Consider the following 15542-nt stretch of genomic DNA (forward strand, 5'->3'; position numbering starts at 1 on the left):
ACTCACTGTCACCACTTTCCTCTGGTCTGGGGACTTTTCTGGCTAGTCCTCACTAACTGGCTCCCATAGCGTGGCCTGTCCACAGCGCTTCCTCTAGAGCTTCCTCCTACAGCACCTTCCCCAGCAGCAATCAGCTCTGACTGAGCTCCTCCATAGGCTTTTTATAGCTGGCCTCCAACTGCCACATGCACAGCAGGGTCACATGCACAAGCCCCACTTAGCCAGGTAATCAGGTTTAAACTTTGTAGGCCCGGTGTGCGGTTGGTACACCCATCACAGGGCTCTTCAAGCTATATCATAGAAAGGTATAACACGATTCAATGGCAAAATGTTTAATCTAGACAAATTTAGACTGGAAATAAGAACTATTTTTTAAATGGTGAGAGTAATTAACCATTGGAACAATTTAACAAGAGTGATAGAAGACCTTCCATCAGTGACCATTTTTAATCAAGAATGTTTTGGTTTTTTTTCCTAAAAGGGATGCTCAAGGGATTATTTTGGGAAAAATTCTCTGGCCTATGTTATAGAAAAGTCAGATTAGATGACCACAATGGTCCCTTTTGACCTTGGAATTTATGAACCCCTTTGGATCTAAATGAAGTTCTTAATCACTGAGAATGGTCATCTCTTAGCAAAGCCTGGCAGAGTCCTTCAGAGCCTTGGCTTGTTGATGTCCCAATGGCTTTAATGACATTTCTGCATCTGGAAGTTTTGCATGAGCTGGTTCCTAATCTCCTATTCTTTAGTCCACATTGATTGCGATGGGGGGCAGGAAAATTCACCATAGACGTAAGACGAGAGGGATTCTTGTTAATAGGCTTTGATACTCCTGCCTAGGGATAAGGCTTTTTAAAAAAAAAATTGCAACTGAGTAAGCTATGAATCTGGCTGGGTCTTGATGCCACTTTGATTTGGTATGCCTTGGCCTGTGGGGAGCATGCTACTGATTAGGAGATTAGAGAGGTTATAAGGTTATTTGAAGGCCAGAAATGGGGGTACAAGCCATATGTAATATGTATGGGTTCCAGGATGGGAAGGCAGGTGAAAACTACAGCTGCAAGACTTGAAGACATACCTCCACTGCTACAATGATCAACACCCTCTGATAATACACCTTTCAAGATCCTTGGACCTTACACATATTTATCACAGCGGCTACGTCTACACGTGCACCCAACTTCGAAATAGCTTATTTCGATGTTGCGACATCGAAATAGACTATTTCGATGAATAACGTCTACACGTCCTCCAGGGCTGGCAACGTCGATGTTCAACTTCGACGTTGCTCAGCCCAACATCGAAATAGGCACAGCGAGGGAACGTCTACACGGCAAAGTAGCACACATCGAAATAAGGGAGCCAGGCACAGCTGCAGACAGGGTCACGGGGCGGACTCAACAGCAAGTCGCTCCCTTAAAGGGCCCCTCCCAGACACACTTTCATTAAACAGTGCAAGATACACAGAGCCAACAACTAGTTGCAGACCCTGTATATGCAGCACGGACCCCCAGCTGCAGCAGCAGCAGCCAGAAGCCCTGGGCTAAGGGCTGCTGCCCACGGTGACCACAGAGCCCCGCAAGGGCTGGAGAGAGAGTATCTCTCAACCCCCCAGCTGATGGCCGCCATGGAGGACCCCGCTATTTCGATGTTGCGGGACGCGGATCGTCTACACGTCCCTACTTCGATGTTGAACATCGAAGTAGAGCGCTATTCCCATCCCCTCATGGGGTTAGCGACTTCGACGTCTCGCCGCCTAACGTCGATTTCAACTTCGAAATAGCGCCCAACACGTGTAGACGTGACGGGCGCTATTTCGAAGTTACTGCCGCTACTTCGAAGTAGCGTGCACGTGTAGACGCAGCCAGCATGTGTTGTACCTCCTTTTGTGCACTAAACACCACAACACCTACGTAGGTGAAACCAGACAATCATTATGCTCTAGAATGAACACACATAGGAAAGTGATAAGATAAAAACAGCCTAATACCTTTAGGTGAACACTCTTCACTAAGTGGCCATTCCATATGTGTATCTATATCAGTCCTTAGCCCTCAAAGGACACCTAAAAGACACTTTCAAAAGATGAGCCTGTTAGCTTAATTCACTACTCAGCTAGACACTCAAAATCAGGAACTGACCCAAGACACTGCATTTATAGTTTATTACAACAGTCTGCAGCCCAACGACTTCATCTTTTTGTCCCATGACAGAGGTGTTTATGGATTACTTAACTATGAATGTGTTAGTGTCTTATGCTAAACAATCGGTTCATCTCACGGCAAGTATGTAACTGCCCATGGGCAGACTCCAACAAGGGACCTCAGGAGCTTCATGCAGGCACCTCTACAGCTTGAGCTAAAGGCCAGCTGGCTCTCAACCTAGGCTGTAGAGGATATTTATTCTCTCTTTGTGAAGTGGTCTAGCTACCACAATGTAGGATAGTTAACCACACTTAGGTTTATGGGTTACACGTAGTTGTCCTAGACCAGAAGAGGAGCACTGTTTAGCTCAGAAGTGTCTCTCTCACCAACAGACTGACTTACTTGACTTGTCTTGTACTCAGAGTGGAGCATAAATCACGTACAAGTCTCCTCCACTTCACTCTGTCTTGGGACAAAACTTTTAGTTGACTCCAGGAGTAGCCCAGTTGTTGTCCTTCCGTCTCAGTAGATCATCTCCACATAGTCCAAAGTCTTCCTCTTTTGCATTTTCCTTGTGGGTTCCATTCGAGAGCTTGATGGACAATGCTGGATGATGGTTTTCTGAGAGCATGGCCTAGCCATCCCTACTGTCTTCTCTTGACTTAAATGTCAAGCGGTTCTTGTCCTGCTCTGTTCCAAACCTCCTCATTTGTGACAAAGTCTTGTCATTTGATGTGAAGGATGTAGTTCAGACATCTGTTTATGAATGTCTGTAGCTTGTGATTTGAAGATTTTTTAGTATGCCAGGTCTCACATCCATACAAGAGCACAAGCTTCACATATGTACTGAAGATCCACAGTTTCATCTTCACAGGTATTATTTGTGAGAGCCATATGGGATGAAGAAACTTGAATACAGCTGTTGCTTTCCCTTTTCACCACTTCATCTGATGAAGGGGGTCTTTGCCCACGAAAGCTTATGCTCTGAAATATCTATTAGTTTATAAGGTGCCACAGGAGTTCTCATTGTTTTTGCAGATACAGACTAACATGGCTACCCCTCTGATACTTCCCTATCTTGGCACTGATAACCCTATCTGTTCCTCCATCTTTGCCCATAATACTCCCTGAGTAGGTGAACTGCTACAGGTCTTCCAGGTCATCCCCTCCCACTGTGATGGTGTTGTTATGGGATTGGTGGATCTTCACTGTCTTGGTCTTTCCCTTGTTAATGCTCAGTCCAGTCACTGAGGCAGTTTTGTCTAGTGTTGCGACCTTTTCTTCCATGCTTTCATGTTGGTGTGAAGGAAGGGGGACATCATCAGCAAAATCAATGTCCTCTGGCTGTTTGAAAAGTGACTACTGAATACCCCATTGATGGCCTTCTGTTGTCCTGATCATAGTCCAGTCCATTGTGATCAAGAACAGGAAAAGTGACAATAGTCATCCTTGTTATACTCCTGAGAGTATGCTGAAGAATTCTGTCAAGACACCATTGTGAACAACTTGACATGTCAAGGGTTCATACGTTGAATGAATCAGGTTAATAATTTTGGATGGGATGCCACCATGTTGCAGTATTTTCCACAAAGTGTCTCTATCAAAACTGTTAAGGCTTTTTAGAAATCTATGAAGGTTATGTATGGGAGGGTGGAGGGGGCAGGGGAGAGTTCCACTCAAGAGCCTATTTTCTGCTCATGCTGGAAGTTGCTATTTGGTCAGTTCAAGATCTCCCACTTTGGAAGCTGGCCTGTTCTTCCCTGAGCTGTCTACCAGTTTCTTTCATCAAGTTACTGCAATAAAAGATATTACATCACCCATATTGTCTCTCTAATAATCCCAGGACTGACTCAACTACACCTATATTGTATATCTTAAGTTAAAGCACCCATTAAATTTATGATATTAAATACATGATATTTAATAATTTCCATCATATCTTCTATGAAATTTTAGGAACTGTCACTTCCTTTGAAGCACCACTGGAACTTGTGCAGAGGATTTTGGATTCAATCTCATGAAAAGGAGTTGTATGTGACTTTGTACACAGCTACAGAAGGAAAGATAAGAAACCTGGTGAAAATAAAATAGAGGGAGGAGATTTTGGAACACATTGATAAATTAAAGGGTAATAAGTCACCAGGACCAGATGATATTCACCAAAGAAATCTGAAAACTCAATGATGAAACTGAAGAACTACTAAAAGCAGTAAAACAGAACAGCAAAAATGTAGCACTTTAAAGACTAACAAAATGATTTATTTGGTGATGAGCTTTCCTGGGACAGACCCACTTCCTCAGATCCTGATCAGATCCTGATGAACTGGGGCTGTCCCACAAAAGCTCATCACCGAATAAATTATTTTGTTAGTCTTTAAAGTGCTACATTTCTGCTGTTTTGTTTTGTTGGAGTACAGACTAGCACGGTTACCCCTCTGTTACTACTAAATGCAGTGTGCAAGTTACTTCAGTACCAGCTGACTTGGAGGACAGCTAATGTAAAGTAGCTTTTTTAAAAAGGCTCCAGAAGCAAACTTGCCAATTCCAGCATGGTAAGCCTGACTTCAGTACAAGCAGATTGGTTGAAACTATCATAAAGAACTATCAGATATATAAATAAGCACAATATGTTGGGGAAGAGTCAGCATGTTTTTGGTAAAGTGAAATCATGCCTCACCAATCTATTAGAGTTTTAAGGGCATTAACAAATGTAGACAAATTTGATCCAGTACATAAAATATGCTTCCACTTCCAGAAAGCTTTTGATATGGCCCATCACCAACGCCTCTTAAGTAAAGTAAGGAATCGTGACATAAGAGAGAAGATCCCTGGGTTGATAAAAAAAGGGGTAGAGAATAAGTGGTCAACTTTCATACAGGAGAAACGTAAATAACAGGGGCCTTATCGATGTGTACTGGGACTAGTAGTGCTATTCAACATTTACATAGTTGATGTGGAGAAAGTGATAAACAGTGAGGAGGCAAGTTTGAAGACCATAGGTTCCAACTCAACGGGTGCTCCAGAGCTATTGCACCCACTGAAAAAAATAGTGGATGCTCAGCACCCAGGGGAGGCAGCCAATAAGCTGTTGTATGGACAACCCACATCAGTTGTTTGCCGTGCTGCAGCCAATCAGCTCTCCCCATCTGACCAATCAGCTTTTTGGTGCAAAGCCACATGCCATCTGTTTGGCCAGCAGCCAGTTCAGATGTTTCCTATTCCAGCATGTGAGAGGGCTGCAGTTGCCTTAATTCAGTACTGGGCTGGGAGGTGAGTCATTTTACGAGGCATAAGGAATTGGATTGGGGCTACCAGAAATATAGCCAATTTCTTGGCTGGCTGCAGCAGGCTGGAGAGAGATATCTTGTGTGGCCAGCAGTTTCTTAGCTAGCTGCAGGCACTGGGGGAGATACCCTGGGAGGGCTGACAGCTTCTTGGCTGGCTTGCAACGTGCTGAGGCTGGCAGGAGGGAGACAGGTGGACAGATTCCATGTACATGAAGACTGCAAAATCCCTTAGGCTGGTTTAACCCGTTACGAGTCTGTGTTTAATTAAAGTCCTTATGGGAAGCTAGGTCCATCCTGCCTCCCTTCTTTCTGCTGTCTTCTAGTTCTGCCAAACACATGCTCCCCTTTGTTCAAAAGAGCCCGTCATTATAAGTGACAATTTTTCATCCTGCTGCCCTGCACAGAATTGCTGCCAAAGAGTAGTTAGAAGTAAAAAGATCTGCCTCTAACTCCAAGGTAGAGCTAATCAGTGTTGAAGACTTGTTGATGACCATATGCAAAAGTCTGAGCACTTACTGGTGCGGCACCTCCTGCAGATCTATCTGGGAATTAGCTCTTCCAGCCCTGGAGTGCCCCCTATTGGCTGTAACAGCAACGAAGGGTCCTGTGGCACCTTATAGATGAACAGAAAAGTTTTGAGCATAAGCTTTCGTGAGCGCAGACTCACTTCATCAGATGCTGGTCTTGGACATCAGATTTCCAACATCAGACCAGCATCTGATGAAGTGAGTCTGTGCTCACGAAAGCTCATGCTCAAAACTTTTCTGTTAGTCTATAAGGTGCCACAGGACCCTTCGTTGCTGTTACAGATCCAGACTAACATGGTTACCCCTCCGATACTTGACACCCTATTGGCTGGTGTCTTAAGCTCAGTTACCTATCTCTTCTGCGTTATTTCAGGCCTCATGTCCCTCCCAGGTCACAGTGCTGTTTCCCTTGCACTACTGCTCTACACAGGGCCCTGCACTCTGGGGTCCTCCCTTCCAAGGGAACCCTGACCCCCAGACCAACCTCACCTCAGTGGGTCACTGCCAGTCGTCATCTAGCCCAAAACTGGGTAACTGGGCAACAAAATGGCAAATGAAATTCAGTGTTGATAAATGCAAAGTAATGCATATTGGAAACACATTCCCAACTCAGATTATAAAATGATAGGGTCTAAACTAGCTAGTGAAATTCAAGAAAGATCTTCGTGTCATTGTGAGTAGTTCTGTGAAAACGTCTATTCACCATGGTGCAGCAGTCAAAAAATAAGAGAATATTTGGAATCATTAGGAAAGAAAAAAGAGGAAACATCATAATGCCACAATTTGCGTCAGTGGTGATATAGCCAACACCTTGAGTACTTCATTCACCACTGGAAAAAGTATAGAGGCAGGCAAAAAATATGATTCAGGTAGGGAAGAGCTCCCATATGAGAAGAGGTTAATAAGACTGGACTGTTCAATTTAGAAAAGACACAACTAAGGCGGTGGGTGGATGTTGCTGATAGGAATAAGGGGATTTCAAAGTTGGTGGTGTCCTTTCAAAAAGGACCCCCATCTGGATGAGCCGTGTGGCGGCGAGCCGCTGCAGTTTCAAAGTGCCACGGCTGCCAGCATTCTAATGAGGCGCTGAATATGTATTTCAGCGCTTCATTAGTAAACTTCAAAATGGCTATTTGCATGGCCATTTCAAAGTTTTGGGCTTGTCGAGACATAGCCAAGGACATACACCTTCACATAATGCATGGTCTACCCATGAAACTCACTGCAAAGTGATATTGTGAAGACCAAAAATATAACTGTGTTTAAAAAAGAGTTAGAGGAGTTCGTGGAGGATAGGTCCATCAAAGGCTATTAGCTGAGATGGTCAGAGATGAAACCCTATGCTCCGGCAATCCTTCTGATTGCTAGATGCAAGGCCTTTGAAGTTATCTTGCATTGGCCACCCTCAGAGGACAGCATATTGGGCTAGATTAGCAGTTCTCAAACTTTTCCAACCCAAAGACCCCATTTTTTATTTAAAATTTTGCAAGGGCCCCAGTCCTTCCCCTGCCTTACTCAACCCTTGCCCACTCCCCTTCCCCAAGGCCCCAGCCCCACCCCTTCTCCCTCAATTGCTCACTCTTCCCTCCACAACTCACTTTCAGCAGGCTGGGGTAGAGGTTGAGGGTACAGGAGAGGATGCTAGTTGCAGGCTTAGGGAGGGAGTTTGGGTGCAGGAAGGGATACAGGGTGCAGGTTCTGGGACAGAGTTTGGATGTGAGGTGCAGGCTCTGGACTGGTACAGGGGCTTGGCATGTGGAAGAAGATGTAGGCTCCAGCTGGGCAGTGCTTACCTCAGGTAGCTCCCAAAAGCAACTGGCACATCCCTCCGTCAGTGCCTCCTTGCAGAGAGGTTGAGAAGTCTCCAGGCCAGTCTGTTGGGTCACAATTCCTAGCAGACCTGCTGGCAGGGGAGGGAAGTAGTGAAGGGGGCAGTTGACTCTGGATCCAGATTTGAAGTCCAGCAGTCTGCTGCTCCTCATAGCTGGGGCCAGGCAGGACTAAGGGCTGATTGCCCTCAGCCTCATCCCTCTCAAGGCACAGAACTGGGCCCCCCTACCACTTTGCCCCAGGGTCCACAGTAGCTATCAGCCCCGCTGGTTCCCAGCCAATGTGAGCTGCAGCATTAGCAATTGGGGCAGGGCACATGGAGACCCCATGCCCCCGCCCCTGTCCCAAGGGTGCCAACAGCAGCCAGCCACTTCCAGGAGTACCCTGGAGCCCAGGTACGTGGAAAGTGTGCCTTAGCCCTGCTGGGCTGCCAGACTTTTAATGTGCCAGAGGTGTGTGGGGAGGGAAGTTGATCTGCAGGATTCCCAGAACTTCTGGGGTACCCTTAGGGACTCCCAGGGGTCCAAGGACCCCAGTTTGAGAAATGCTAGGCTAGATGGACCATGATTCTGACCCACTCTGGCTGATCTTATGTTCTTATGTAGCCATGGCCAATCAGGCAGACAGGGTCTTGGGCTAACTGTGTAACTGGTGGTTCTTCCTTAAACCAAATCAATTACGAGAGACATGACAAGACCCCCATGATAGAGCATCAGCATCAATGCAGCTTTGTTTCTCACCCACTTTGCTATGCTTGTAATAAGTGGCTTTCAGTTGCTAAACAGTATCAAACCAGTGGAGGGCAACCAAAGTGATTAGGGGGCTAGAGCACATGACCTATGAGGAGAGGCCGAGGGATTTCAGTTTATTTAGTTTGCAGAAGAGAAGCGGGGCTGGGGGGAGGGATTTGATAGCAGCCTTCAACTTCCTGAAGGGGGATTCTAAAGAGGATGGAGAGAGGCTGTAGTGATGCATGGCAGAACAAGAAACAACAGCCTCAAGTTGCAGAGCAGGAAGTGTAGTTTGGCTATTAGGAAAAAATATTTCATCAGGAGATTGGTGAAGCACTGAAAGGTGATGGAATCTCCATCCCTAGAGGTTCTTAAGTTCCTGCTACACAAAGCCCTGGCTGGGATGATTTAGTTAGGGTTGGTCCTGCTTTGGGCAGGGGGCTGGACTCCATGACCTCCTGAGGTCTCTTCCAGCCCTAGGATTCTATGATTCTAATTGGTTTAGAGTCTAGTGGGTGGAGAGAATATCTGTTCTCTATAACAACCTCTCCTTCTGGAGGGATGAACTACAATTAAATTGCTCTGTCTTTGCAAAGATCCAGACTGATACATATTCTCTGACTATTACAAACCTCCAGCACAGGAAAAATTGTTAGACATAATTTTGAGTTGCAGAACTGCCTTCCGAAGAATGAGCAGAGGGTCAATACCAACATTATTTGGTTTGCCTGGGACATGATGACACATCCCTCAACTCTGACCTGCTCAACATGACACTTGTATTTCCAGTTCCCTAAATTTCACTCAGGCTTAGGCCAATTACGGGAGTTTGGTAGTTTCAGAACTGCTTTTATGCTGCGTAGCACTTTTCAATCTTTGTAGCATTTGCAAATTTACTACCATGCTATAAAAAACACGGGCTCAAGTGTGAAAATGCTACACACATTTTATGTTAAGGGGCAATAAATAGGTACATTATTGCAGTGAGAGATTTGGATAAATACACACCAAAAACCCACAAGGGTGTGCAGTCATTGCGTAACAATGCTCCTTCACCCATCCAACAATTTAGAAATCCTCTAGATATCTCAGCTGCCTATTCATAGATACAAGCACCACACCCTGATTTAAAATAAACCACACTTATAACATAGGGGTAACCACAATCTTGAGGCACCTTATGCACTGACAGATATTTTGGAGCATAAGCTTTTGTGGGCATCTGGTGAAGCGGGTCTTTGCCCACCAAAGCTTATGCTCCAAAATATCTGTTAGTCTGTAAGGTGCCACAAGACTTCTTGTTGTTCTCGAAGCTACAGACTAACACGGCTACCTCTCTGTTGCTTGTCTCCAGTCTTCTGTGTTTTACTTTGGTGGCTCACAAGATTCTTCGGGTGCTTCAGTGTGTTTGGAAAACAGAGTTGTGGAACTAAATTTGACTGAAGCACAATAAAATTAAATTTCTTGCCCAAGGTCACAAAGTTAATGCGGTGAACCAAGACACAATAGAAAGCATGCCTCACCTATCTCTCAGTCCCATGTAGTAACCTCTACATCACACACTCAATAAAAAGTCAGCATGAACAAACAGAATGTGTTCTGTTAAACACAAACTAATCTTCTGTAAACTCAACTCCTTGTGCACTGTTCAATTAAGTTTCATTACAAGGTTATTCAGGAAGATTATTTATTCCAGGTTTGTCCTCCCCACTCAAAGTGCTTAATTGTTATGTATCTATATAGAAAGAGAGAAAAACAAAACAAGAAGGAACAAAAAAAAATTCTCCGTAAGAAAGTATGCTGTGTGTCTCCCCTTCACCATAGCCTTCTCTGAACTAAATCCTCAGCACAACTCCGCTGACTTAAATTTACACTAGTCAACGAGGGCTGACTCATCATCATTTACTTTGCACCTTGGCTTGGTCTACACTAGACCTTACAGTCAACTGCAGATATACAATTCTAGCAGATATACAGCAACTGCATAGCTAGAATCAACATATCTGCAGTCGACTGTAAGGTCTGTCCTCACCGAGGGAGGCTGATGGGACAAATGCTCCCATCAACCTTCCTTAGGCCTGGTCTACACCAGGAAACAAAGTCAATCCCAGGTACGCAATTCTGGCTACTCCATTAGCATAGCTAGAATTGACATATCAGGATCGACTTTGTTCCCTGGTGTAGATCGGGGCTCTTTGGGCTTGCGCTGACATTCCTTACTCCACATGATAGCATGGAGTACCAGTCTCAATGGCCAAGCCCAGAGAGAAGAAGATCCAAATACTTTCTTCAGAAGATCAATTGTGGCACACTGAACCCCTGGTAAGTATAGACTTACCCTTACTCCTTGAGAGAGGAGGAGTATATGGAGTCAGCTGCCAATCTCAAAGAGATCAATTTAGTGCATCTTTGCTAGATGCACAAAATCAAACTCCAGGAGATCCACCCTGAACAGTTTGATCTCCCAGTAAGTATAGCGCTTGTCTGCAATAATTTGCATAAGTGCAGAGTGGATACAAAATGCCACCATTCTGATTCAGAAAAATGTTATGTTCACTTCGCACTGAAACACATGACTTTGCATGGTACACGGCAACAGTGAATTTGGCCCAAAGCTGCTACCCATCTTTGTATGCATTATTCCTTACAGATTTAAAAGAGCAATATGCAGAATGCAAAGCTGTAATATTTACATATCTAAATAAACCGCCTATATTTGAATAATCTTGTATAGTGCACCATGAAAGTTGATGAGTTCACATATTTCATTCATGGCAATGTGTTAACCTCATAGAACAGGAAACATCTATATGCCTGTTATCAGGCTACCTATAGCTTCAGACAGCAATAGCGCTGTCTTCATAAAATCCCCTTCCTCTGAGGCCTGGTCTACAGTAGGGAACAAAGTTGATCCCAGATATGCAATTCTAGCTCTGCCATTAGTGTAGCTAGAACTGACGTACCAGAATAGACTTTCTGCTCTTGTATAGATCAGGTCTCTTGGGGCTTATGTGACATCCCTTACTCTACATGATAGTATGGAGTGGCAGGGTTGATGACGGAGCCCAGAGAGATCAATTTTGCCGTGTCTTCACACATGCAGCAAAACTGAACTCCAAAAGATCGATCACAGTGCCTTGAATGCCAGGTAAGTATAGATATACCTTTAGGGACTCCATGGTGCAAAGGAAAAACTGCAACCAACTCCTTTGTTGAGAGAGTCATGAATTATAAAGTGCAGGAAAGCAGCCTTCATTATGAACCCCTTGCTCTGCCATGGCTTTTGGGAGCAAATTTGGAATCATAGCACTTAGGAGAAAGGCCTCCCACATTCGTTTATGATATTATCCACAACTCCAAAACAACACCCAGCCAACCACATGACCATGATGTTACGCTAAGCAATCATGGCATCTTCCTACTGTTTTGTGTTCCATACCAGGGTTGAATAGAGGGAACTTGTTCTTTGTATGATTGGCTTGTATGGTTTAATCATTGTTTTCATTTTTTCCATACATTAGTACCCCAGGCAGCTCAATATGCTATCACTGACTTCCTAATTTGTGTTCTGTGCTCAGAAGAAACCTGGAACTGCCAAACTTTGGCTAAGAAAAATGACGTGACAGCCTACCCAGTGCCACCTTTTCTCAGGCTCTTGTTATTGCTCCAGAATAAATAATCTCCCTTTTCCATAGGGTATATAGTTCCTCAAAGAACAAAGTGAATTATTCATCACAGGCTTCATTCAGAGATTACTTTTAGAGTAATTCATTCTTTGCCCTCTTTTTTTCCTACTGAATCTAATGCTCAATCTTGAAATGGGTTTGTCTTGTCTGTGATGTTTTCAGAGTTAATTTACCCCATATATAATGAGTGAGGAAGTTAGTAAAAACCACAGTGTTGCACAGAAAGCAACCTGATACAAATGGAAGCAAGTTAGAAGCAAGGTGACCCTACCAGTAAGGTTTGGAGGGAGCAGTTTACAGATATCACAGTCTTTTAGTCATCAGTCTAAAATGACATGAGTCTTTAGTGAGATGGCATACTCAATGGCCAGATTAGTTTCCTGTACATAGGTAAAGTTCAGGTTCATGGAGGGAATTTGTCATTATGGACCCTAGCAATTATGTGAAGGGAACATTTTTTTTTATGAGTTCAGTTTACAGCTCTTGAGTGGCTAAGATTTGTACACATCCTTGTTTTGGTGGTTATCTTCTCTTCCCCACCCTGAGATGTTTATGAATCATTTTCTAAAGTAGACAGTAAGTGATTGGGGGCTATGACTGTTGTTCACAATATGTTTGTACAGCACCTAGCACTTACGGCCTCATTTTGTTGGCATCTTTATGCTACCACAATGTAAATGTTAAATAATTACAAAAGTTCAAACCCAAGACTGGAAAGAGAATTTATCTTGTGGATTTAGCAGCACTTTCTTCATCTGATTTTGCTCAGGTAAACATAGTGGACTATCACCTTTGTAGTATTTTAAACTACAACTATTCACCTACTGAAGGAAAAATCACATCTGTAACATCCACAATGACAAACTCCAGACCCTCATAGTTCCAAGATGGACATCGTGCATTTGTAGGAAAATATATACGCACCATGTCACATTTGAAAACAGATCTATTCATACCTGCACAACCCTGCTTGATCTTATCTTGTTCCAAACAATCTGATTATGCCACCACCTATTCTTATTAGCTTTGCCCTCATCAACCCATTCCCTTCAGATTGCTTCTTATGCTCTCTTGCTGCATCTTGTCTGACATTAAGCCCTGAACCAGCATTTTGATTGGCCTGGTGCCCTCACCCAATTCTTTGCATGACCAGAGCCAGACATTGTAAGTTTCATGGAGGAACTGTGTCTTCCTAAGCATTTGTACAGGACTTCCTACACTGGATCCCTGATCTTGATTTAGAACTTTAGATGCTACCATAATACAATACAAAGAGTAGAATAAATACAACATACCTTATGTGCAGAAGGGAACACTTGGCTGTTACAGTGATTCCTTTTTTAAAATTCTGCCTTCATTTTAAGGGGCAGGACTGGAGTGTTTCCCATAGTTTTAGAACAGGGGTGAGCAAACTTTTTATGTAGGGTCTCACTTTTCATCCCTGCAATTAGCAGGGCCCCCTCAACCTGTCCAATGTAATCCAAACTGATGGAAATTTTGGATATGTTCATATAAAAATCCTTTTTGCATATGTAACAAAATAAGTATGCAGAATTTAAGAATTTATTAATTGGTATATAAATGTGAATACACATCCATAAAAACAGTAACATATTTCAACATTTTTAATGGGCTAGATGAGCCTGAGACCCAGCAGCCAATCATGCAGTGCAAATTTCATGCCCCCCTGAGGGGGAACCACCCTCCACTTTGCTCACCCCTTTCTTAGATGACAGGCTGTCCCATCTGCAGATATTGCTAACAGGTACATGTGAAAAACAACAACCCTGAAATAAAAAGGTTTTCCCATATGAATGTTCCAGATTGCACCAAATGAAAGAATTTTCAAGTATCCTAGGAGCGGATACTCTTGAATCCCTCTATAAAGGCTTTCTCCTCAGTTTCCTTCTTCAGACTATACCAGCTGATCACTGTGCTCTACTGTCAAAAGATTCCATATATGTTTTCATTAACAGAGTACCGTAGGGTCTCGAAATTTGCAAATGCCACATTCACAGATTCAATTATTCACAAGTGGCCTTGCTTCCCCGGGGCTCCAGGACGAAGAGTGATGGCAGCTGCCGTGGCTTCCCTGGGGCTCCAGGCAGGGAGTGCCACTGGCCACTGCTTCCCCAGAGCCATGGGACAGGAGCAATGGCAGCTGCTGCTTCCCAGGGGCCCCAGGGCAGGAACGTCGGTGGCTGCCACTTCCCCAGGGCTCCAGAGCAGGGAGCACCCACACTGCTACTTCCCAGGCCGCTGAGCACCCACCCCCCATTCACAAAAATAAACATTTGTGAGGGTTCTGAACACAGAACCCTCGTAATTGTTGAGACCGCACTGTACATTTCTTTAGCAAAATTTGCTGAACAAACCTGGTTGCACCCTACCTGGGTAATGGTTGTAAGGAAGCAGTTATATTGAAACCAGAAAGAAAATGAACCTCATAGATTCCCTGCTTAATATGACTCTGTAGACAGATTCTTCCATCAGTTTGTTTCTGTCACACATGCCCCAGGGGACCGAGGGGAGGTTATCATGGATTTAAGGAGACGTTTTTCTGTCAGGCTTTGTTAAAATATTGGCAGTGTGTTATTATGTAAAACTAAAGTATGATTAACTGACTTGGACAAGATATGGTCACTGCCAATTACACACACGATTACCTCAGGTTTGTATAATTACAATAAATACTTCAAAGACAGGCTTATAATTTATTTACCTGCAGTCTTGTAACAGGAAGCCACTTGGCATGGAGAGACCCATAAATCTGTTTATGGGAATGCTTGGAGCTGCCCTAACAAAACCAATTTGAATTAACAGCCTCAGCCATTCCCTCCCGTTTAATAACAAAATGCTTGACAAATTGTTATATATTTTCCAACATGTGTTGTGGTGAAACATGGTATTTAGGATGGGTCATAAATGTTGCAATTTTTTTAAAATTAATGTAAATACTCAGAGCAGAGGTCTGAAACTCCTGGCCGGCAGGCCATCCTCCACCAGAGCAGATGCACAATCTGTCCTGGGAGTGCCAGCAGGCTGGGGAAGCAGGGCTCTCTGTTAACAGCCCCTAAGTCCCACCCATGCCTGCCACCCCCCACTCCACCTGCCACCATCTCCCATGACACTGGTGGTGATGATAAGTTTGCACTGCTGGCAAACAACGAGCAGCAACAGGTAGAAATGAGAGGCAGATGAACGAAGGAGAAGCCAACGCTTGCAGAAGACAGAACAGGGGCAGCTAGGGACCAGAGGCTTTGGAAACATTCACAGATGTGCAGGAGACTGTGACAGAGAACAAAAGAAAAGGATGAAAATAAGCTCCATGAAGATG

General features: G+C 44.0%; 1 long non-coding RNA gene across 1 annotated transcript in view; it reads right to left on the reverse strand.

Annotated features, from left to right (window-relative positions):
* LOC142008470 (uncharacterized) overlaps nucleotides 1–15542 on the reverse strand; it is a 59012-nt gene that overhangs the window by 9951 nt on the left and 33519 nt on the right. The window contains exon 2 of the long non-coding RNA XR_012644154.1: nucleotides 7752–7858. This is a non-coding gene — a long non-coding RNA (uncharacterized LOC142008470). The remainder of the gene's footprint in view (nucleotides 1–7751; nucleotides 7859–15542) is intronic.

Source organism: Carettochelys insculpta, chromosome 2, assembly GCF_033958435.1.
Source record: "Carettochelys insculpta isolate YL-2023 chromosome 2, ASM3395843v1, whole genome shotgun sequence".
Lineage (NCBI taxonomy): Eukaryota > Metazoa > Chordata > Testudines > Carettochelyidae > Carettochelys > Carettochelys insculpta.